We start from the raw sequence: 25,423 nt of genomic DNA, 5'->3' as shown, positions 1-25,423 counted from the left end.
TCTCTCTCTCTCTCTCTTTCTGCCTTGTGAGGATACAATGAGAAAGCAGCCATCTACAAGCCAGGAAGAGGGATCTCACCAGAAACTGAACATGCTGGCACCTCAATCTCAGACTTTCAGACTCTAGAACTGTGAGAAAATAAATGTCTGTGGTTTAAGCCACCCCATATGTGGTATTTTGTTATAGTGGCCTGAACTGACTAATATAAATACCCTTATAAATTCTCTATTTCTCCATGGTTGGTTCCTTCCCATCTGCCCTAGGCAAAGTCTGTTTATAGAGCTTTCTGTCTGCTACATTAGAAAGGCAAGCAAACATTTATCCCTATCTGTACACGTTTTCATTTCCTCCACCATGGAACTAAAATCCATCAAATACTTCCCACAACTTTACACTCTTAAATCCGCCTTCAACCAATACAGTCATTTGTGAGCAAGCTTCTGCATTTTCTAGTATGCATATGGTAAAGAAGTATTTTTCTTTCTTTCTTTCTTTCTTTCTTTCTTTCTTTCTTTCTTTCTTTCTTTCCTTTTCTTTTCTTTTCTTTTCTTTTCTTTTCTTTTCTTTTTTCTTTCCTTCTTCTTTCTTATCCAACCAGTTCTTCTCTTATCCTCTCTGGTAAGTTACAAATTCTTTGAAAACAGCAACAACATCATTCTTATTTCTGAATGATATGTAACTCCTAGGTCAGACCCACTTGGGCTTTCATGCTAGTCTTTCAGTTGTCATCCCATCACTTAGTAGTTACATGAGTTGTGTTTTTCCATAACCTCCCTGAGCCACCCAGTTTTCTCATTCGTAAAGTAGGAAATGTACCTAACTCACAAGTTTTGTGTGATCTTTAAAGAAAGTGTGGGAAAGTCTTTAGCACATGGCTTAATTCTCAGTATGCCCACGTGTGGAAAGTATTTCTGATTTACCACCCTCAAAATGCAGCCCCAGAGAAATTAAGCATCTACACTTCAGGCAGTGGCTGGTGAGAGGGAACGGGATTCTCCCAGGGGCTGGGAGGCTCTACGCCTCTGCAGACACAGACCTGGACAAAGTGGGAGCACAGTTACCCCCAGGGAAACACTGGGGATCTCAGAGATACTCAAGGACTAGTGAGACCTTGAGTCTGGGAGATAATCAAGAGCTCAGCTTGAGGTCTGGAGCCAGTTCTACAAAGTCTCTTGAGTCCAAAAGAAAGTCACTCTCATATCAGAACTCTGCACTCTAGAGCCTGGGAGTCCCTCTCCTGCCCCTTACATCCCTCAAGTCCAAGTTCTGGGCACCCAGGCAAGGGTCTCAGTGCTGGCGCATGGTCATGAAAGAGGGAAATGAAGACACAGATTCCTGAGAGAGAGAAAGAGAGGGAAAGAGAGAGAGAGAGAAAGCATGTATGTGCCAGGGGTAAAGTCTATACCCAATGCCTTTAGGAAAAAAAGTAGGGAAACAACACCACAAATACCAGTGCCAGGTCCCAGGGAAGGAGAAGCATCCTGAAACGAGGAGCTTATTTGAAATTGGAGAGGAGTAGGAGCAGCTCTAGGATGAGGATAGGAGGCCCCGGCAGCTGCTGCAGGTAGCACTGCAGCTTTTAGGTTTCCTGAGAGATCAGCTGAAGTGTGGGGCACACATGCAGGGCTGGTTCATACTCAGATTAGGAGCTGAAATGTTATCTCTATAGCCATCCTCATGCTGTTTCTCTAAGTGAAATTTCTTCTCATCTCAGTTCTTTTATAAAACTTCTACCCCTGCACATGGCAGGGATTAAAACTTTCTTGATATCAACTGAGAGTCATTGTGCATGGGGCTGGGATCCTCTTGGAGCCTCCATGGAAGACCTACTTCACTTCAAATTACATTCAGAATAGCAAATAATTTTTAGAATACATTTAATAGGAGCAGGACACTCATTTTAGTGTCCTGGACATGGTCCAGGGGACTGCAATCTAACTTCTCCATTTCATATATTCGTGTTTCTAATATTCCCCAGAAAGGTCATTCCTGGGTTACAAGGGATTGTGAAGCAGGAAATTAGAATTCATCTTCAGCCCCACCATCAACTCCTGTGCTTCTGGGTCCCTGAGCAAGCTCTCTCCAGCCTCTGCTCTCAGTTATTCCATCTGGGAAATGGGAATAAAAAACTCCCACTTGAAAACATGAAGATAGATTAGAGATGATATTTTGAAGGTGAGTTCTCATCTAGGTAAGAGAATGCTGCATATTTCATAGATGCTCCCAGGGACAAAATCACACACATGTGAAAGCCATCTTCCCTCCCCTGTAATTGAGAAGAATTGTAGAACTTGAATTGGGCAATTTGTCATTCTAATGTTTGACAGGGTGTGGCTAGTAATCTAAAAAATTGATCATTCCCAGCTAACATCAACAAGGGGTAAATACTAGTGGAATCAGTTGGCCTTGGAAGGAGGCAATAAAACTCCCAATAAAATAGCTCACTAAACGCTAGCCTTGGCTCTGGCTGAGATCTCCACACTAGGGCCTTAAAGTCTGATGAGTTTTTGGTGTTACACTTGGCAGCAGCACCACCTCCAGGGCCAGCAGGCCTTATAAAACTGCCTTCCCTCATTCACAAGCCTGCTCCTGCTCACCATGCAGGGAATGTGTGCTCTGCTGGTCAGCCCACTTTTATAGATGAGGTCAATGTGGCCCAAAGGAGGTTTATAATTTGCCTAATGGTTAAGATTCGGGGGAAGGTTGCCTAGATGTAGACAATCTCATTCTAGATCTCACCTCCTTAATCACTTAATTACAGTGTATATCGACCTATAGCTGCCATGGGGAGCAGGCTCCTGGAGAAGGTACATAGAGACTGTGCACCATGTCACTGTCCTCTCAGACCAGCTAGCTTCACTCTGCTTCATAGATATCCCAGTGAAAGTTGGGACTGGTGTTTCCGTTTTCTAATGGGGAGGCTGAGATGCAGGGCAATCAGGTGTCTCACTCACTGTTACTAGGCTCTGTGTGGTAGAGTAGTGATCAGAAAGCAAGTCTGCTGGCCTCTGCCAGACAGCCTGAGTCTCTGCAGCCCGGCCATCTACACCAGAGACACCCATCAAAGACACTTCTCAGCCCTCCCATCAGCAGACTTTTTTGCCTAAATAGACTTTTTGCTAATAAACACCTGCTATGAGTGAGGGACCTCAAGCACCAGATATAATGCCAGAAAAGGAAGAGACTTTAAGGAATATTTGATCTGGCCCTTCATTTCACAAATGCAGAAACCAAGGCAACTTGCTCATGGTCCCAAACTACTTGGTGAAGTGTGAGAAGTGGAGCCCAGGCCATCCTACAAGACATTTCAGTGCTGGGCAGTGGCATGGATCCGACCAAGAGCTTCTCACTGCCCGCAGAACTTCTCTGGCCCTAAGGAGACCCTGTAGGACTGGGTGCCGCCTTCTCATGGCACCCTTGCGGCTGTCGGTGCACAAAAGGCAAGCCCTGCCACATGGGGCAAGGCACTCAGCCTTGGGGCTTCTCCTAGGGCTTGTGCATAAAAATGATCCTCAGCAAGCCGTCCCTCCTGACCATCCCCCTCCCACTCCTCGCCCGAAACTTAATTAATCATGTTTGCATCTGGATCCAGACAAGACAATAGCAGGGATGTGTTTTTGGTTAGGAACTGAAGCTGCATTCGCAAAGGAATGTTGATTAGTTAGTGGTTGGTATCATTTTTCATGCCTTTTTAAGTTACAAAAATTTTAATATCAAAGCATTTCTCCCTGCACCGCACATATCTATTTCTCATAAGTGCATTCTGCTGGCATAATTTTCTTTTCCTTCCTGCAGCTCTGTTTATGAGATGATCCATCAGGTTGTCTCAGAGTCTCCATCCAGCCCTTCAGCAACCGGAGGCGTTCCAGGTGAGCCGTCAGCTACAGCCCACAGCCTCTGCCCATGTGGGAAGGGAAGGAGAAGGCAGGCTTAAGGCCCGGGCCAATCAGGGAGTCAACAACCAGCCACTGCAGGGATGGCAGGCTCTCCTTGCAGCATGTCCTGGGTCAGACTGAGCCCTCATTATAAATCCTGCTGTTCCTTAGAACAGGGGCAGACCCCTAAAGGGAAGAAAACTTTCCCAACCTCCTACTCTAGACCCATAGATGTTGAGGTCAATCAATTCAGTCTCCAATTCTGCACCAGGAAAATATCCTCGATCCGGGAAAATCTCCTAATGCAGGAAGCATGTCTTAATGTGTACAACATGCCCATATGTGTAGAACATGTCAAGTTGCAGATGATAAGTCATGGCAGTAAGTAATGTTGGAAATATGTGGCAGAGCCGGAAATCTGTCTGCCCCACTGGCCCTCGAGCTAGACTTCCCTTTCAAACAAAGGTGATGGAGGGGTCATGGAAGACGGTGAGGTACTCTTCCTTTTGTTCAGTGGCCTTTTCTGCTCAGTTCCAAACCTGGCTTAGGCATGATGAGTACAGTTGCAATAGTATTGATCCCAACAGGGCCAACGAGAATGAGATGTTCTAAGAAGCTCAGAGGCAGGCATACCCTCCATCTGTCTTGGAAACCATCAGTATCACGTGGCCACTAATTCCCCAGACGTCTCCAGTTCCAGGGGAGAGGAGAGGGCTGGTTACAGGAAAGAATCACTGCAGGGAAATCAGGAATTCAGGGTGTGTTAGGGGTACATTGGCCCCCAAAGTAGTTTGTGTTTGCTATTTGAACCGATTTGTTAATAGTCCCAGATGCTCTCGCTACTGACTTTGGCAAAGAAGGTTGATTGTAGGATAGGATGATGAAACTGGTGGCTGACCTGGAGACCGAAGAGGACTCTGAATAACTAAACAGCAAATTCAAGTTCCCAGAAATAATTGATGAATTACCTCATTGTTTATTCAGAAAATAAAGTGCCAGTTGGGTGACGCAGGCTACACTGGTCCCACTTCACCGTGGGGTTCCGCTTGACTTGGCCTCATTCTTCCTCCCTCCACCCCCAGGACTTTTTCGGAGACGTGACCTTAGGGTTGGATAGGCACGAGGGTGCCTCGTGCTCTGAGGAAAGATTTTAGTATGTCCAAGTTTACACTCAGAGGTACAGATGGTACAGAGCAGGAGACAAACCTGGCTTGCTGCCTATTTTGGTGAGTAGTTTTATTGGAACAGAGCTGTACCCATACTATGGTTGCTTTTATGCTACACTAACAGAGTCAATAAGCTGCGACAGAGACCGTAAGGCCCTCAAATTCTAAAATATTTACCATCTGGCTTTTTACAGCAAAAGTTTGTCCGGGTATAAAAAATTTGCCATTTCCATGTAAAGAATCAGTGGTCCTATAGGGAGTGTCCTCAGATTTCCTGATTTTCTTCGCTGAGACCCAAACCACAGACTGGCCTCCTTATTAGAAAGTTCTTTTGTCTTTAATATTTTTACTCTTTGTGATTCCTGCCCCCTGGTGGAAGATGTCTAAAATATCAAGTGGTGGAGATAGAAAGCAAAGGAGGATAAGTTTCTTCAAACCTTTGACCCAACAATGTTGTGCAGAAACCAGAGAAAACCACAGGCTATCAGACTTCACAGAGCTGATGGGAGTTCAGCATTGTGACCCTGTTGAATGGTCATCTGTGAAACGCACAAAAATCAGGTAACTTGCACTCATTTATTTTAGAATTTAAAAATACTTATGTACTGATTCATTGGTATTTACCACAGATAGAGGTCTGTAAAGCACGCACAAACAGAACAAAACCTTTCAGATATTGTGATAATCTAAAAATATCCTCTGGAGAAAATTAAGTATTATGTAAATACTCATTCTTATTGTCATCTGGACAAAAACATAGATATTTTTGTAGTACTGTTGGGACTTTTGGAGGCAAGTGAATACATGAACAACAGAGGGCAGAGGTGTTGGGTTTTTTGTATAGGGTACAGTCTGGATAACCACAGTCAGCCTTACTGGAAAGCCCACATCTCAAACATTCTACTCTATAAACTTGCTTTTCTGGGGAGGCTGAGGGGAACTTGGTGCCTTGGTAAGTACGGGTGATGACACGGTCCTGGGACTCCTCACAACTGGGTTCGTGAAGACTCTCCCAGGCCACTCTCCCAGATGCCTGTGTCCTCAAATCACACATAAAACCATTCCCTTGACTCCCTTCTGGACCCCAGATATTTTCCCCATTCTTGTTGGAATGCTAAGTGAGACTTTCAGAGTATCCAAGAATTTGCCAGAACTGAGTATGCCTTGGCACCTTCTCCTGGATCACTGTCTTCTTGGACTATATACACCATGGTTCAGGAGGGATGGGTTGGACAAAGATGAGGAGGGTCACTGTGTTCACACAACTCATGAGAGTCAAAGAAGAGGCACCGTAATAAATCTTCTGGGAAATTTTCCAAACTGACAGTGGGATCTGCAATGGAATGAAGGAACATTGCAAATTGCCACAGCTCCAGTTCAGCTCAGCCCAGAATTACAGATTTCACTGGGGCTTGCTTGGTGACAAGCACATGTAGAGTGTTGAGTGTCAGGAAATCTGGGAGGAGCAAGCTCCTGGCCTTGCTTTGGAGGCTCTCAATGGAGGCCACTGGCCTTGGCTTTGCCAGCTGAGGGGCACGAAGCCTGTGGCAGGAAAATCTGAGGCAACGCCAGGGCTCTGTCTGGAACATGTGGAAGCCCTGATTACCTGTTGTCCCTTACTCTTAAAGCCCCTTCCAACTCAAGGTTTAGAATTATCTCCTAACCCTCAGTCTTGTAAGATGGGATTATCATTAAAAACATGAGGGATGGGTCTAGACTTTCCAGATCATTGCTCAGTGGGAATTACATTTCCCTCACAAGAGGCCTGTGAAGGAAGCAACCTTATTCCCACTTTACAAAAGGGGAAAGTAACTCAGAATGAGTAATTGATGAGCCCCAAATCACACAGGTTAGAAATGGCAGAGCTAGAAATCCTATAGCTCTGGACCATCAGTGTCTACAAAGAGCCCCAAGGGAGGCTTGGAAGGGGAAGACAGGCCACGGAAGGGCAATTCAAGGAGGGAGTCTTCCATAATATTGTGCAGTTGCCCTCCCATATAAAGGACCTCCAGAAGAGGGAGCCACTGGGGGCTAAAATTCAGTCTGTGTTCTGATCCTTTGGCCATGTGTCCTGGCAAGGTACTCAGCCCTCTGGAGAAGGTCCCCTTTCCTAATATGCACCAGAAGGGCACTGGGGGCTCGTGCTGGCCCTGCTTGTGGGTGGACATGTAGGGAGGGAGGGTGTGGAGAGGGATAGGTAGGTCCACCCCCTAGCTTGAGGGTGTGAAGAGAGCTGTGGACTGATCTTTTACATTGATCATAGCACAGCTTTTATTGTTGTGGCTTTACCTGCTTCCTTCATTCCTTTCCTTCCCTGAATACCTATACAAAGTCTATATGAAGCAGAATATTTACTCATAAAATGTTTTTTTCCAAGACCAATGCAGAAGATAGAAAAGAGGGATGATGTGTGACAGGAGAAAGCAAGCATATTGCCAATTCAGACATTAAGAAAGATGTTGCAAATACAATTTAGAATTAGCCTACTTCCAAATATCATAGTAGAGTGGAGTTCTAGGAAAGAATATCCAACAAATATTTCTTGAGTGTTGTGGGTCCGGTATTAAGCCTATACTCTAGCTGCAGACAGAACAATTAGTAATAAAAGCACTGGAATTGATCAAAATCACAAATCCCTTTCACCAACTTGGGGTCCAAATGCAGTTTAATCTCTGATTTTTCAAGCCTCTCCCCCACGTACTCTGTGAACAGTGAATCCAGTGTCGTCTTCTTTCCTCCATCCTCACCCTGAATTGTTCAGGATGTGGCCCACCATTGCTGTCCCGGTTATAGAGATTTTAGGTTCACATTCTTGTGTTCAGCCATCTGCCCCTCAAACACTGTGCCAAGCAGGTGGTTCTGGAAAAGCTTCCAGCATCAGCCATACCATGTCACATCATCACCAGACCTCCTCTGCAATTCTTTTGGTTATTGTACTGAGCTGGGGCTATGACCCCAGGTTTCCCTCTTCCTTAAGTTTAATTTTGTCTCTCTGGACCAAACATCCCTCTCTATCCACAGACCTTGGTTGGGAGTGCCCCAGTCCACTCTCTCAGGTCTTCCTGTGTTCAGATGTTGGGAGGCAGGAGTTGTCAGTCTTAGCATCTTATCTCCCAGAAAGTTCTTGTGCTTCTCCCCACCCTGCAACCCATTCAAATTGGAACATTCTGTAATGTTACATTGGATTTGCCAATGTAGCCACTGGGTATGCCATTGGATACACCTCCACTTTAGGACTTTGCATGCCAGAGGGTTTACAGACTTGGCAACCTCACCCTAGTAACATAAAGTTCTCTTATCTCCGAAGGTCAGGACATGGCAGGCCTCCATAACCAACGAGGGCCTTTAAATTACTCCTCTCACCCCCAGAAAAACTAAATCCTTCAGATGACCAAGAGTCTCTACTTCTAGATGTAAGAAAAGGTAGATTTTTATCGCTGCCTTAACAGAAGCCCTGTTACGTACACTGACATCATACTTGGGCCAGTTGGGTGACAGAGCAATTAGAGAACAGGAAAGTCCAGGCCAAGGGCTCCCAGCCTGTCTCCAACATTTCCCTGCTCCCTTTCTGTGGCCAAGAGGGGCGGTCCTCACTGCTCCCTTGCTAGCTGTTTCCCACTAGCATCATCCTTCAGAGCTGGGTTGGCACTTTACCTCCTTTTTTTTTTTTTTTTTTTTAAGATTTTATTTATTTATTCATGAGAGACACACAGAGAGAGGCAGAGACACAGGCAGAGGGAGAAGCGGGCTCCATGCGGGGAGCCCGATGTGGGACTCCAGGGACCCCGGATCGCGCCCTGAGCCAAAGGCAGGCGCTCAACGGCTGAGCCCCCCAGGCGTCCCGGCACTTTACCTCCTGAGTGAGTCGCACTGACCACATTCAGTGTGTGTTATTATCGCAGACGAGGGAACAGATAGAGGGGAATTAACCACTTCCGCGGGGTGCCGCCCTCTAATGAATTCCTATACACGGTGACTCCCAGCTCCGGGCTCCTAAGTCCCCAGCGCCAGATGTGATCCTAAGAGACGTCGCACTGGTGAAAGCGCCGGGGTGCGCGGTGCCTGCCAGGAGCCCCCACCCCGGCATCGAGCAGCGGGGGGGGGGGGGGGGTGCAGAGGGACCACGACCCCCGCCCCACCCCATCCGCGGCTAAAAATGAGGCCGGGGCCAAGGCGGCCGGGAGAGCCTCCCCCGCGGCTGCCAGCCACAGAGAGAAGGCGCTGGCAAGAGCCCAGAGAGGATCCCCCACATGAAATATATCGCTTGCTGACACTTTTATGACCTGGGCCCGCTTACAACACACAGGCCGGTGCACAGCTCTGCGTTCCCTGCCCAGCTTGAGATCACGTGCTCGCCCTGCGGCTGCCACTTGGAGTCAGGAAAGCCCATATATTTCCCTCCTCGGATAGGCCTAGTGGTTCTAGTCAGGTGCAGAAAGCCAATAAATCACCAGCGAGGTCTCGGCGTATCTCTCAGTCAGGAGGCTTGTCATCTTCCCGGCCTTGATCCACATGAAAGCCGCCCGCGCGAGGGGCGGGCCCGGGGCGGGGCGGGGCGCCCACACCTGCAGGGGCGCCCACACCTGCAGGGGCGCGGCCGGCTCCGCGGGTGTCCAAGCGCCGAGCACCTCCTCCGCTCCCGCACGCGCCCCCCTCCGCTTTGATGTCGGGCCCGGGATGGGGGGGGCAGGCCTCCAGCCCGGGGGAGGGCGGCGGGGGGATGTCAGTATTCCCATCACGTCCTCGTTGCCTTGCAGCTCCTCCGGGAGGGGGAGGACGGAGGGCAAGAAAGGCGGTTCCTGGGCGACCTCCCGTGGCACGAGGGAAGGCCGGGACCGGGGCTCACGCCACGCTGCCCTGCCTTGACCTCCGTGCCTGACAGTGTGTGGCTTGGCCGAAAATACACAGCGGCAGGAGAGGCGGCCTTGGGTGCCAGTCCCTCCAGGCAGCGGGGGCCTCTTGGGTCAAGTCGCTTTCTCGTGTCCCCCTTCTTCTGGAAAGCAGCGGCCTGGTCCTGCTACTGGCATCTGAGGGACCTTTATTCACATCCCACATCGCCACTTGCCTCCTTTGGAAGTTAGTACATTTGCTAATATTCTGTACTTTCAATTCCCTCGCGTGTCAGGAATACAAACGCCCTTGTCACAGAGCAGGTGTAGGAGTTAAATGAGGCACCAAGTGCAAACGGCTGCACCTGGTACCCTGTGTAGTAAAATCGTGTAAAGGTGATAGTTGCATTTTTATTATTCCCTCATCTGTCGAATGTTGGTTTTGGACGAGATGCACTGTAGGACCAGGTGGCCTGCTCAGGCACCTGAGCCCCCACTTCTCATGCTTACAGTTATCATGAGGATCCAAGGGCCAGAGGTCTGGGAAGTCTGACTGCTTAGGATGAGTGCCTCACTTCCTAGGCATTTGGAAGGCTCCTTCTATGTCCTCAGCACCGGTCTCCCACTGACAGCCGGAGTATTGGGGGCTAAGGAGGGAACTCCTCTGAGCTAGTGGCCAGCTGTGCATCACAGACCAGACCGGTGGCCTTTTCTGGCCAGCCATGCCAACATGTTTGTTCAGGTACCACATTCACCATACAGAACAGTGAAAGCAGAGAGTTCTTTAATGAGCCCTTTTTAATTTGACTTTTAAATTGCTTACTCAACAAATAGTTTAATATCATCTCCCATATGAAAGCCACCAAGAAGAACCTGTCGCTTAACTACACTGGGCCTCAGTTTTGTTTTATTTTTTTCATTGTAGATTTTGGGAGCAGAAACACCAATGTTTTTCAATAGGCAGTTATTGGTGTCTGGGGCCAGGACAGTCCTGCTTTTGGAAAATATTTAGCACCTGCACCTTAAGCCTTAGATGACAGCAGAATCTCCAGGCATGGGGTAATCGCATATGCCCTCACATCTCCAGACACGCTGAGCTGATGATCACTGGATGATCCCATTTTCCTCCTTGTCCTAATACTATATCAATTTAGGGGTCCTGGTTCAGGTACTAACCAAGAACCCTACTGTAATTTTGGCCAACCAAGCTGCTTAATTTTTTTTTAAATCTGTTTTAATGGATCAACATATCCTATGCTGTCTGTGTCACAGAGCTATTGTGTAGATATAATTTTAAAAATGAATGTGAAAACATTTAAGTGGTCTATGAGGGTGAGGTACTATGATTACTATGAGAAAATAATGATATTTCCTTATTAATAGGCTCTAGGTATTGCATGGATATCCATTTAATTCTAAAAGGATCCTTGAAGTAGGTTTTATTCTTTTTATTTTACATATGAAGAAAACGAAAAGAGTAGGTGATTTGCTCAAGGCCATGTGGCTAGACCTTGAACCCAGGCTGTCTGAACACAGAACTCATGCACTAAATAATGTCCTCTACTTCCTGTTCATGTGGATCAGAAAGAGCTTGTCCCAGATTAGCACATTCTCCATCCATGAGCAATTTACATAGGAAGCCAGTTTATGGGGTTATTGCTTTGAGAGATGGAATGAAATCATTAAGAAGACCTTAATAAGGGGTGCCTGGGTGGCTCAGTGGTTGAATGTCTGTGTTTGACTCAGGTCTCAATCCTGGGGTCCTGGAATCAAATCCTGCATCAGGCTCTCTGTGGGGAGTCTGCTTCTCCTTCTGCCTGTGTCTCTGCCTCTCTGTGTCTTTCATGGATAAATAAATAAAATCTTAAAAAAAAAAAAAGAAGAAGAAGAAGACCTACTTCAGAAGGTCTCACTCTTAGGTTACTCTGCTCTACTATTACTATTAGTGTGACTCTCCAATTTTTGTCTCTCGTGCCCTCCCTGCCCCTTCTGTGAGAAGGCTCCTTATTGTCATTTTAATCTATTATACCCCACTACTTCCTTACAGCTCTTTGTTCCCGCTAACTACTGTACACACACACACACACACAAACACACACACACACACACACACACACACACACACACACACCAGAACTTGAGTTGCCAGATTTACCAAATAAAAATACAGGATGCCCAGTTAAATTTCAATTACATACAAATAATGATTATTTTAAAATATAAGTATGTCCCACATGTTGCATAGGACATACTAATACTAAAAAATTATTCATTGTTTATGGGAAATTCATAATTAGTGGAGTGTCCTTTACTTTATCTGACAAGTCAAGTCTACCCAGAAACCAGCTTTCAAGTCCATCAGCATAGAGAAAAGCAGGGCACCAGATGAGACATAGGAAGAGACCACGGAACACAGAAGTCTTTGTCCTAGGAGCATTCTCAGTCTAGCTGAAAATACAGAAATCTCAAAAGACAGCTCTGAGACTCTTCTCTTGAGTCTTAAACCAGCAAGTCATGCTGAACCCCTTCCTCACCAGTGGCCTGACATCTACTTGTTCGCCTTCCCATCCATCTCTCCATTTCATATTCTCTCAGGTACTTTCACTTCCCTCCATCTCCAATTTGGTCCATTTTCTCAATAATCTGCATGTGAGGGACTGCAACAACCTCCTAATTTGGCTTCCTGTTTCCATTCTTGCTGCTGAATATCCTCTACCACACGGATACCAGAGCAGTCTCTGCATTCTTTCAAAATACCCTGTTTCCTCTGATGGACATAGTAATTCATGTTCATTGTAGTAGTATCAGAAAACTCCACAGGAACAAAGAAAAACATTCCAATCTTCCCTGGTTATTTTTCCACTCAAAATTTGTACCCGTTTCTCATTTTCTATACAATAAGATCCAAACTCCAAGATTGAGTAGTCCCAGATCCAAACTCCAAGATTGAGTAGTCCCAGACTACTGGCCTCACCTGACTCTTCTGACTCTTCCTGACACAATCTAGCTTGTACTCCAAACTCAAGCCATACAACAATCTTCTAGTTCCCTATGAGAGGAGCCATGCTCTTTGTCCAGGTCTTTGCAAAGCCTCTGTCTTCTTCCTTAACTGGCTTCTACTCTGCACTGGCAAACTCCTATTTGTACTTGAGAACGCATGTTACTTCCTTGACCTTTGCTTCCCAAGGCAGTCTTAGAAATAACCTCCTTAGTGATTCTATAGTCATCTATGATTTCATCTATGCTTTCACATTTCTTATAAATATCTTTCTTGTGGATTTCTTTAAAATAATGTGTTGAAATTACTTACTTATATATTTATCATTCCATGTAAGCTATGGGGTCCTTCAAAGTGGAAACCACATATCTCTGATGCCCAGCAAAGTGCCTGACAAAATTAGAAGTTCAATAAAATACTTGTTAATCATTAAACTATTTAATTAATGGAGCACATTCCTTTCCCACATGCTTCATGCATCCCACTGATGGCCTCATACAAATTGTTCTACCAATTAAACGCTGATTTAAATGCTGTTATTACTTGACACTCGCCAATCCAAATAGATTATAAATGTTTGTAATCCTCCACAGTGGCTATTTCAGGGGTAGGCACAGATATTTGTTGAAAGACTGAAATATCTTCCCACAGACCTACTAGAGGGTGCAGCTCACAGTAAATGGTGGAAGGTCCCAGTGAGAGATTAGGCGTCTGGGTTCCAGGCTCTGCTTTTTCAAGCTGTATAAATTACCATGGCTCACCGCATCTTAGTGTCCTTCCTTGCCTAAAAAGTGTGGAAGTGGGTCCAGGTGATTTCCTCGTCTTCTTCCTACTAATCTTTAAAGGGAAATGAGGGACATCTGGGTGGCTAAGTGGTTAGGTATCTGCCTTTGGCTCAGGTCATGATCCCAGGGTCCCAGGATCGAATCCCACAGCGGGCTCCCCGCAGGAGCCTGCTTCTCCCTCTGTCTGTGTCTCTGCTTCTCTCTGTGTGTCTCTCATGAATAAATAAATAAAATATTTAAAAAATAAATAAAGGGCAATGTGTGACTTGAATGTGTTAGCTATGATGACAAACATTCATTAACTAAGTGCTGTAAATGAGTACTTTCATTGGATCCCTCAGAACATCTATGGATGACTACTGTTATCCCTGTTTTATAAGTGATGAAGTTAGCATAGAAGTTGAATGCCTTTCTCAGTTACTCAGTGAGTGACAGGGTGTGTACTCAGTGAATTTGGTTGCAATCCTGGGTTCCTGCACAAATCATCTCTAAAGTTTCATTTCACCTTGGCATAGCCAGATCTCCATAACATAGTTACCAGCCTCCATAACCCTGTATTAGGCACTTAAGGCATCTAGGACCTGGTCTGCTGCAAGGGAGTTTCAGAGGTGACGTCACCAGAGTACAGTGAGAGGGACTTGGACCCAAAAACCACAAAACCTGAAGATGAGCCCTGGCTCTGTGTTGCACCAGCTGTGGGAATCTGGGCTCCTAAACGCAGTGGGTCTCAGTATTCTCCTCTTTGAAATGGTGACAAACCCAGTCCAGCCTCCTCCTCCTAACAGTCAGCACTGTTCTGAGGATCAAAAGAACAAGAGTACGTGAGAGTGCTTTGTAAATTGTAAAGTGCCATACAAATATGAGTTATTATTATTTCCAGCTGGGGTTGTCTGGGACTACTTCAATGCGGGCATTATAAATGATTGATAAGACTTTATGTGGTATTTGTGCTTTAAGGGGAAACAAGTCTTAAGTCAAATGACTGAAACTCTGGTATGGAATGTTGGTTGCAGGGCCCTAGACAGAGGGATTTGGGCAAGTGAATGGGGGGGGGGGGGAAGCAGTTGGGCCCAAATCCAAAATACCACTCTTAAGCTAAAACTAAGTCTCTAAGTTAAAGCTAAACTTAGATTCCAGGGTTAAGAATTGCTACTAAACGTTGATTATTACTTATTTATTCACTGGACAGGTCAAACAAAGTAATAATATCAGCAAATACTTATTCAAGTGCTTATCTCATATCAGGCATCATTCTAAGTTTTTATACATACATATTTTAATTATTAAATCAATCCAGTGAGATGAATATCTCTGGGGGAAATATGACTATCCTTCTTTTATGAATGAGGTTAATAATGCTCAAAGAAGATAAGAAGCTCTTCTAGGGTCACATAACTAGGAAGTGGTGGACCTCAGATTTAAACTCAGTAATTCTGACCCCACAGCCAGAAGGAACAGGAAGTGATAGAAGAAGGGAGGGAGAAAAAGAAAGAAAGAAGTCTGGATACTGAGTACTCCTTCAGTAAATTATTCTGACACCTGGGGAAGGCAATTAGACAGAGATCCAGAACCAAATAATTTCCAAATGAAACATGTGCTCAGGGAGTCAGAGGAAGATCTTTGGGCCTATCCTTGCCATAGGCACAGTATGTCCATCTTCACCTCTATGGACTACAACGGAGCCACTATCACTGTGAGGAAAATGTAAACCAGGTGCTATAGAAGCACAGAGGAAGGGTGACAGTGAAGCCTGGGAAAGTCTTCTGGCAGAGGTGATGTCTTGGTGAATCTTCAAGACTTCAGAGGATCCAGCCAGACACAGATTTGGGAAAGGAAGCATGAAACCACATAGCATGGGTGGAGCTCCAGGTAAGTAGGTAGGATTACAAATACAAGGCAATGTGGGAGAAGTAAGATGGAAGGCTAGAGATTAGGTGGGTCTAGGTCATTTGTGCCAGGAAACTTCTGACAAACCAAGAAGCTCAGACTTTATTTTTCAGGTGAAGGAGAGCCATACATGGTTTCAAGCAGAGTTAGGCCTATGATTTAGATATTCTTGCTGGGCAGAGGGCAGAGCAGTTGATGGGGAGACGGTCAGGTCACTACTCCAAGTAAGAGAGTATGAGTACAATAACTAGGAAAGTAATAATAGAGCTACAAAAAGACTGAAATGATACTTAGGAGGTGTTTTTCAAAGCATTTGGTGACTGGATTGAGGTGGAGTGGCCAGCACTGACGGAGATCTCTGTTGACACCTGTGTCTTGACTTAATGGCTAGAGAGACATGGAGCCACTAACAAAGGTTTGGAGGGCTGAAGAGGAGAGATACTGAGAGCTGGGTTTGTCTGGCAGCATATTGGAAAAAAATAAATGCAAAACTTTGGGAAGTAGGGCTACAGATAGCCATTTGATTTCTTAAATTTATTGACTACTGTAGGTCAACATTAGGCTAGGTGCTAGACTTGGAAGTCAGGATAGGACAGGTTATATTGCTGTAACAAATAACCCCCAAATCCTAAGACAAAAAAGTTTATTTCTCACACATCAAATATGTGCTGTTCAGTGGCTCTGAGGTTCCACATCTTCATCCACATGGACCCAGGTTGACATGTTGAAGCATCCCGTAACTTCAGCATCTAAGAATGGAAGTCCTCCTCAGTCACATGAGCAAGAGAAGAGAGAGACTAAAGAATCATATGTGGGTCTTTTATCCCCTTAGCTGGAAATGACATACATCCCATCTGCTTGCATTTCATTGCCAGACTTGGCTTTATAGGCCTACCCAACACCACGGGCTGGGAAATACAGAGGAGCTAATGTTATTCATGGTAAGCATTAGTGGCTCTGCTGCATAAGGCATCAGAATTTAGGAAGGGAGTACATCTAGGAGAGAAAGGATGGAATCGATTAAGGTAGAGACCATAGAGTGAACGGAGAATGGTGAATGATAGAACCTTCTAGAAGTGACAGGTGATGGAGGAGGGGAGTCCGAGGAAGAGACTGAGAAGTGACATTGAAAAAGGTAAGAACTAGGAGCCAATAACATTATTCAAGTCAAGGAAGTATATGGATAAGTCTGTGAGGAGGTCCAGGGAGGCAAATGTGGATAAAGACTGACATTTTTACTATATTTGGCAATCAAGAGGGATCTGGAGAACATTTCAGTAGATGTGTTTCTGTGAAGTGAGTATTTCTCCAGATTTGTTGTAGAAAACCCAGTAACTGAGGCCACAGGCCTGAAAGTCATGTTCTGAAAGTAATGGTGGCGATTCAGTTAGGGAGCCCCTCTTTAGCTCACAACATTATTTAAAATGCTTAATAAACTTTCAACTGCTGATTATTTAGTTGGGTAAGATAAGCCCTGTTAAAGTACAGACCAAGACTTGTGAAAGTACAGACCAGGGTAACTGCAAGCTGTGTAAAGTGTCAAACGAAAAAAGATGTTGACCTCTTATTTACTAATATCCTTGTGTTGTGGCAATGTCAGAACTTGAGAAGTTCATCCAAAGTGCGGTTATTGCTAACTAATAATATTCCTTGGATTGCATTGGGAACTCACTTTTGTGGTTTCCTACTGCTCCAGGAGAAGAGAGTGTCATTTTTTCTTTTTTTGCTCGAGAAAACTGAGCTAAGAAATGAAATGAATAGTCGATGATATTTTAACCATACAGCTGTTGAGTGGTTCTGGGGAAAAGGAACATGGAAGAGACATTTGTTGAGTACCTGTTACCTGGTAGGTGATTCTAATACGTAATTTTTCTTAATCTTCATAACCATGTAGCAAAAGGGATCTCTTTTCTCCTCATTTTATGGAAGTGGCAAAATCTGATAGAAGGCCTCGGTGTTCAGATTGTAGGGGCTCCATTTCATTTGCTACCAGCGAAGTGGACTCTGAAAGTGAGCTCCATGTCTGCTTCTCCCAGGATTGCTGTGAATTTCTCAGCCCCCATCAGTCCAAAGCCGCTAGGAGGCAGATGAAAGGCGTCATGGACCTGTGGACTGCCGCTATGCCTTCAGAGGGACTGACTTCCAGCTTTTAGCCACATGCATGAAAGAGGCTGTTTCCATCTGCTGACCTGTCAGGCTGCCCTTCTCTTGGGCTTCTTTCCTCCCTCCTTGGAGTTTCTTCAATAAAACATTTCACTCCCTTGAAAAGCATCTCCCCTGAGTGGCATGGGGAGGGCCCAATATGGTTCCATTTAGCTCTCCTGGGATGAGAAGGAGGCATCCTCGCCTTCACATAACTTTCCCAGCAAGTGGTATTTCTGTTTCCTCTCCCTCAAAAACTATGAACAAATAAATTCTGGTTAACACAGCATCCCAGCTCACAGATCTCCCAAATCCCATTCTACATTTTCTGCTGCACCATGCGTCTCAGGATCCTTAGATCCCGGATTCCCAGGAAACTGAAGACAGAAGTGACTGTGGAGCCGCCTTCTGGTCATGCTGTGAACTTCATCTTTCTTAGTAGCAGTTCAGGGAGGAAAATGTTGGGGTCTTTCTCTGCACCTCCTCTTCCCACCCGGAGAGAAGAGTCAACTCCTCCCAGGGTCCCCTGGAGTGCACAGACATAATTGACAAGCCCGTGTGTGAGGAAAGATTATCAGATTTTCAAATGGTATAAAAGAGAAGTTGTCTTCTGGCTGGACTCCCCTTTTCACATCTTCCCTCCCCACTCCACTGCCTGGTACTGGGTCCTCTCCCAGGACCTGTTTTGCTCTTCTAGGCTGTTCCTTAACTCCACAAAAGTACTGATGAGAATCACCTGGACGGTTCGAGAAAACAGAGATGGTTGAGCCCATCCTCAGAGTTTCTGATTTGTATTTCACTGAGAATTGGCATCTTGTCTCAAAACTGGACGCAAATTTGAGTCATTGTTAAAAAAAAAGAAAAAGCATAGTGTGAGGGGCCTGGGTGGCTTGGTCAGTTAACTGTCCGACTCTTGGTTTCGGTTCAGGTCACAATCTCACGGTTGCAATATTAAGCCCTGTATTGGGCCCCCACTCTCAGCAGGAAGTCTACTTGAGAGTCTCTCTCTCCTTCCTCTGCTCCTCCCCAACTCTCACATGCATGCGTGCTCTCTCATTTCCTCTCCCTCTAGAATAAATCTTAAAAAAAAACCCACAAAAACATAGTGTGTATGTGTGTTGGAGGTGATTCTGCAGACAAGTTACCACATTGGTAATTTGTAAGAACACCTCCTTCCCCAGAGGGATTCTGAAGAGCAATCAGGCTGAAGCGCTCTGTAAATTGGGACCAGGTCTTTAACTCCCAAAGGTTTTTAGATCCCTATAGTGGAATTTGAGAAACTTCCCCCCCTAACCTGTCTAGACCTTAAGAAATACATTCCTAAAGTTAAAATTTCAGGCACGTGTGCAGAGTTGGGGACAGAGCTGGGTATTTTATCCAAAGAAGTCAACCTCCCTGGTATCCCTCATATTCTGCTGCCTTAAGCTGGAGTGGGTGACCCTCATGGAACCCTAAAGACACTCAAATTCTAGCTCTGCCCCTTAACACTATGTGACCTGGGCAAGCTATTTAACTTTTCTAAACCTCAGTTTTCACATCTGTGAAATGGAGACAATAAGTACACCTATTACATAAAGTTATTATGAGGAATAAATGAAACAATCCAGGCTCTCACATATGTAATTCTACTAAAGACAAATGCTGTATTACCATTATGGTTATTATCACCAGCACTCATTTTATAACTCTTTGAATCAGCTATGGGGGAGCTAGTGGATTCTTGCCCTGACTCCAAGCCTGAGGGGACCCTCCTCTGAGTTTTAAGATATGTAGTCTTGGTGCCTACGAACCTTTCCAATTTTAATTTCAATTCCATAATTTGCTACTAGTCTGTGATCCATCCCAACCATGATCCTTGCCAGAATATCCATCACAGTCCACAAACTCTACCTGTTCAAACCTAACACATGATCTTGGCCCATAATCTGCCCTCACATCCTGTTGGACGTCTCTGTAGGAATGGCACCCCCCACTCAATTGCCTAAGCTAAAATGCTGGGACTCATTCTAGTCTCCTGCGTCTTGTTCCCTGCCCACCGCCCCTAACAAAAAGCCAACTAACCAACCAACCAAACAAACAAATAATCACTTACTAGGTTCTTTCTATTAACTTTTAAATCAATCTTATGTGCATCTCCTCTACTGCTACCCCCAGTCAGGCTCTCACATCAGGACTATTTTAATTGTCTCTATTACTAATTCTTCTTTTCTCCCTCTCTGTCTCTCTCACTAATTCTTAGTTCTCTTATCCCATGCACCATGTTACTACTGGGGAGACACAAATATAATCATGCTGGTCCCTGCTCAGAACTCTCCAGTGGTTTTCTATCATCTCTCAGGTTGAACTGAGCTTGCAATACAGATACCAACAAGCAACACAAACTCATGGCAAGGACTGTTGGTAAAACAACATGCAATCAGTGGTTTGTACTGTGAACTTTTAAAAACTCTGAGCAAACCAAACAAAATATCTCTTAGTTATGAAGTCCTCAGGCCACCAGTCTGAACCACTCCTCCTCTACCATGTAAATTCTAATTTCTTTGATATACCCTCAAGGCCTTTCCTGACGTGGATCTTGTTACCCATCTAACCTGGTCCCAGCTGCTCTCTCCTTGCACTTTATGCATGAGTAACTCTGAATTATTTGTAGCTTCCTGAATAGGTCATGTGCTCTTGCACCTCATGTTCTCGCTCATGCTATGCCCTATACATAGAATGCTCTTCTTCTTGATATCCTGGCTAAGTCTAGTTTATATTTGACCATTCAGTTCAAAGGCTAGCTATACAACTTCCCCTAGATTGAATACTTCTCCTTCTCTTACTCCTAATCTAACAATGACCATAGTGCACTGAAATTATTTATTTGCTTATCTATTTTCTCCACTACTCTCATAAACTTCTTAAATTTGGGGGCTGTCTTTTCATTTTAGTACCCCAGCTTTTAGCATGGTGTCTGGCATATAGTCTAATGAACACACATATGGAAGAATGGCATTAACTAGGATTTCAAGTGCTTTCTGAATTTTAGGCACTGACCTAAGCACTTTAAATGCATTATTTGAAAAAAAAAATAAATGTATTATTTGTTTTAATCTCTGTACTGAATGTACCAAAGATAAGAGGAAAGAGGCAAATCTAGGAAGGGTCCCCATGTAACATATGCATGGACTGTTCCTGAGATCTCCATGCTCAGCTGAAAGTGATAAAAATGTTGTTAAAAATGACTAAGGTTAAAAAAAAAAATGACTAAGGTTTGCAGATCCCTGGGTGGCTCAGCGGTTTAGCTCCTGCCTTCGGCCCAGGGCATGATCCTGGAGGCCCAGGATCCAGTCCCATGTCGGGCTTCCTGCATGGAGCCTGCTTCTCCCTCTGCCTGTATCTCTGCCTCTCTCTCTCTCTCTCTCTCTGTCTCTCATGAATAAATAAATAAAATCTTTTTAAAAAATGACTAAGGTTTGAGCATCAGGGATGCTCTCTCCTACTATATTGTAATGCTTTTTTTGTATTCCTATAAGATAAGGAAGTCCTTGAGGACAAATACTGCAATCGCTGTCTCAGAATTCTCTGCACATGATATAATGCCTGGCACATAGTGGGACCTATGGAAATGTTAGGTAAATGAATGGACTGTCTCATGGATTTCTTACTACGCGAGTTTGGGAAGCTCTGAAATCCTTGCTACAGATCCCTGGCAAGCTCAGTAGTTTCTCCAACTTTTTCCTTCAGAAATGTGCTTGGTATCTTGAATATATAGGTTATGCATATTTGACTATAATCATATGCTGTCTGTGAGATAAAGGGAAAAAGAGCAAGATTGGGTAGAAAAATGTAACATAAAAGATAAGAAGGGGTGCCTGGGCGGCTTAGTTGGTTAAGTGAATGACTCTTCATTTCGGCTCAGATCGTGATCTTAGGGTCATGAAATCTAGCCCCAAGTCAGGCTCCTCACTGGACATGGATGGAGCCTGCTTAGGATTCTCTCTGTCTCTCTCCCTCTGCTCCTCCCCCCTCTAAAAAAATTATGGAAAGTAAAGTAACAGATAGTAATAAGGAAATTAAAAAAAAAACATTTGTAGCTATCACTACATGATTTGAATATAAATCCTGAACACATTTGCCTTGTCAAAAAAATATACCTGCAATTAAGCTATATGGCCACCAGATGTCAGTAAAGTAATAACATGTCTCATCAAGATTTCTGAAACCCTGGAAACAGACTGCAGCTTTAGGCTCAATCTCCTTCATAATTTATAATTATGAAGCTCCCTTGTTACACTGATGGAAAACAGATTTTATTAAAATAGATAACATCAAGGAAACAAAGTAAAAGCCAAAACATATAATACTTTTAAGGAAAACGTCAAAGTATCAAATTCTTCAACCATCTAAATGTATTTCTTGACTATTGTATGATAGCTAAAATTCTTAGCTCAAATTTCAACTGTTATAGTCCTTTTGACAATTTCAAACATTAGATAGAGATGTTAAGTTTGGTTCACTCACCTATTCAAAGTATTATCAATTTCTTTCTTCCCACTTATCCTGCCCACCCCCAACACACCCTTCACTCCATACACATAGCCACCTGTCACTCAGAGTTAGCAGAAGGAACTTCTGTGCAGGACACAATAAATGAATGTTACTTCTATCGCTGATTCTCATATATTCCCAGTGAATCTCTTTTAAGTATCTGTAAATTTCATCTTCTTTACATGGGGAAAATAAGTTCCCTCTCGTCCCTCCTCTATCTCAATTATGTTATACCAATATCTTCATGTTTTCACTTTTTGAAGCTATATAGTGCTGTATTTTATTCATAAGCTCTAGTTCAATGATTGGTTTTATTTTTTTTTTAAGTTTTATTTATTCATGAGAGACAGAGAGAGGCAGAGATATAGGCAGAGGGAGAAGCAGGCTCCCTGTGGGGAGCCTGATGTGGGACTTGATCCCAAGACCTCGGGATCATGGGCTGAGCCAAAGGCAGATGCTCAACCACCAAGCCACCCAGGTGCCCAAGGATTGGCTTTATTAATCCCCCTGCAGCTGACAGTGAGGTGGTGGCCAGGTGTCGACCTCTGTTCCAGAAATCAATTTGAATCCTGGTTCTATCTCTTCTTTCTGCCTTTAGGAAAGGTTGTGTTTTTTTTTTGTTTGTTTGTTTTTTGTTTTGTTTTGTTTTGGAGTCTTAGGCAGTTTTGCCTTTGGGAAAGGTTAAGTGTGTCCTTCAGAATAGGAAAGGTTATGCTGCAGAACAAGCAGTTCCATATTTCAATGGCTTAAAACAAGCATATTTATCACTCATGTTGCATGTCCAAATCAGGTTAGCAGAAAACATCTGCTTAATCTAGCCACTCAGGAATGCATGTTGGTGGAGTCTCCTTCATATGCGCAGAGTAAGGTGTTTCAAAGTAATCCATAGTCATCTTAGTTAGTAACAAGCAGAGCCAGACGGTCTTCTCAATTAAATCCGCTGGTCCACCTCACATTTGCTCTCAACCCATGGTCCAGAGCTAATCATATGGACATGACTAACCTTAACAGTGTGGGGAAGTGCAGTCCTCCATGTGTCCCAAAAGAGAGGGGAACTAACCACTGGTCAATAGTAGAAATACCTGCATGGTCTGCCTTAAATCTCTAAATATTTAGTGCTGATTTCTTAATACATGAAGAACATACCCATCCCCTTTCTAAGGAGATAACCTAGATACTTCATCAAGTGGGACATTAAACTCAAAATCTATGGTCTCTGAACAGAGCTCAGATATGTTCCTTCATCATAATATCTTATATTGTAATTTCTACCTCAGACCTGGAAGCGGCATCTTGTGATCTCAAAAGTTATGAGCTAAAAAGATAAATGATCTCCCCCCACATCCACTCCCCAATTCACAGTGATAGAAGATGGAGGGACAGGATAACCACAATAAACACTCCTATTCAGAAAGAGGAAGAACAGAGACATGTAGAGGATACTGGTGGGCAGAAGTCCTGAATCCTGCCAGGTTAAGTTTTTGAGGCCCCTTTCCTTGGAGTAGAAAAGTATTTTGACTAATCTCTGATTGTTCATGTTGAAAATGCTCCTTCATCCATTTTTCTCATCACTGTTGTGTCTGCCCTAAGAAGTTTTTCCTTTTCTTTTATCTTTTTTGACTATATCCAAAATACGTATTAGAGGATATGATGTCTTTGGGGGACCAATAATTTTTCCTAGTCCACTTCCTACTATAGATGATTAGAGGCCTAGGTCTAAAGAATCATCCTCTCTTAGTGTGATTCCTTGGTCTCAAAACTCACTAAGCTGAGACTCCCCGTGTATTGGATTTTGGTCAACTTTTTGTGCCACTAGCCACATCCTCCTACATTTACTTTCTCACCATCATTTCTATCTCTGGACTTAGTTCAAGTACATGCCACATCTTTATTTTCTTTCTTTGAGCACCTTTATCCAACTAAAAGGATTCACTGGGCATCTTCCCTTCACTGGATCTTCACTGTAAGACACTTTACTCCTCTGAGAGGTTTTAACAACTGTGTGTGATGACTATACACTCAATGTGATCCTCCCTGAGAGGCTGAGATTTCATTAGCCTTTGCTGCTCACAGGATTTCTCATTGTTACATTTTTAGTTAAGAACTGAGAAGCAGCTGACTTGCAATCCCACTAGTCCCTAAATTTTCAAATCCTCTCGGTTCTTTTTCATCCTTGTTTGCAAAGAAGCCAATTCTTTTCTGAGTGCATCTCTTTCTTATAATACCTTGCCAAATATAGGTAACTGAAACTGGCATTCACCACCGCACTCTGTCTTTCAACCTGTTCTCATAGATTTGTACATTAATTTGGTGCCTAACTGAAGGTGACAACTTTATCAGATGTTTTCCCATTAAATAAAATGAACTGTCAACTTTCCAGCCCCCAATATTAGTTTTCTCACCACCTAGCCCCTGGCCTGAAACGAATGTTATATATTTTTTTTGTCACATTGGGTTTTTTGGTTGCCTGTTCTTCTTGCTGTTGTTAACAATAGTACCCTTCCTCCAGCTTCAATATCTGTATCAATCAGAAGGGTCTAGGCTGTGCTTTGGCAAGAGGCAACCCTAGAACGTAAGCAGTTTGGAAAAACAGAGGTCAGTTGGACACTCACACTTGTATGTTCAACAAATTGGCAGGAAAGTTCTGCTCACTGTAATACCCCAGGAACCCAGGCAGATGGAGATCTGTCACTATACTCCCAACACAAGACAATCTCACACTGGCAACTAAATGCTGCAGCCTGGAAGAAACCCACAACACTTTACCACTTGTTGGGGCAGAACTCATTGTCCAGGACTAAGAATGTGGCCAGACTATGTTCAAAGAGTTATAGCCTTTACCCATTCAATGGTTTGATTTTGGGGTTTTTGTTTTTGTTTTAACTTTCTTACCTCCTTATATACAAAGCAGGCCACTAATGATAGTGTCTGTCCTACTACATGGTTTCTCTAGGCACTTAGGTTTACTGGTTTCTGAAAACAGCAAGGTGATATGATCTATTTGGGTTTTAGAGAAATTCCCTCTGACGTTAGTAAAGAGTAGGGATTAGAGGCTTAATGGGAAGTGGGTCACAGGATGGAGGCCAGGATACCAGCTAAGAAGCTGCTGTAGTAGTTCAGATGAGAGGTAGATAAGGAACATGAATCAATAGATTTGAACGTTATGAGGATCAGTCAAGATTGAGATAATGAATAGAACAGGAAAAGCCC

The 25,423-nt window shown here is 44.1% G+C and overlaps 2 long non-coding RNA genes across 5 annotated transcripts in view; both read left to right on the top strand.

Moving 5' to 3' along the window:
• The window catches only part of LOC112664110 (uncharacterized), a 74,412-nt gene extending 72,241 nt beyond the window's left edge, over positions 1-2,171 (top strand). The window contains exon 3 of one of the 2 annotated variants that reach the window (XR_003139503.3): positions 1,980-2,171. This is a non-coding gene — a long non-coding RNA (uncharacterized LOC112664110). Of the gene's footprint in view, positions 1-31; positions 163-1,979 lie in introns of those variants that run through there. The other variant, XR_007402989.1, reaches the window with a different exon arrangement.
• Positions 2,172-3,795: 1,624 nt separating this feature from the next.
• LOC112664112 (uncharacterized) overlaps positions 3,796-25,423 on the top strand; it is a 39,517-nt gene continuing 17,889 nt past the window's right edge. For 2 of the 3 annotated variants that reach the window (XR_003139505.3, XR_004806065.2), the window contains exons 1-2: positions 3,796-3,870; positions 5,422-5,603. This is a non-coding gene — a long non-coding RNA (uncharacterized LOC112664112). Of the gene's footprint in view, positions 3,871-5,421; positions 5,604-17,503; positions 17,973-25,423 lie in introns of those variants that run through there. The other variant, XR_004806066.2, reaches the window with a different exon arrangement.

Source organism: Canis lupus, chromosome 17 (genome assembly GCF_003254725.2).
Source record: "Canis lupus dingo isolate Sandy chromosome 17, ASM325472v2, whole genome shotgun sequence".
Classification (NCBI taxonomy): Eukaryota; Metazoa; Chordata; class Mammalia; order Carnivora; family Canidae; genus Canis; species Canis lupus.
The sequence above is the reverse complement of the archived record's forward strand: the minus strand, read 5'-3'. Positions and strand labels throughout refer to the sequence as shown.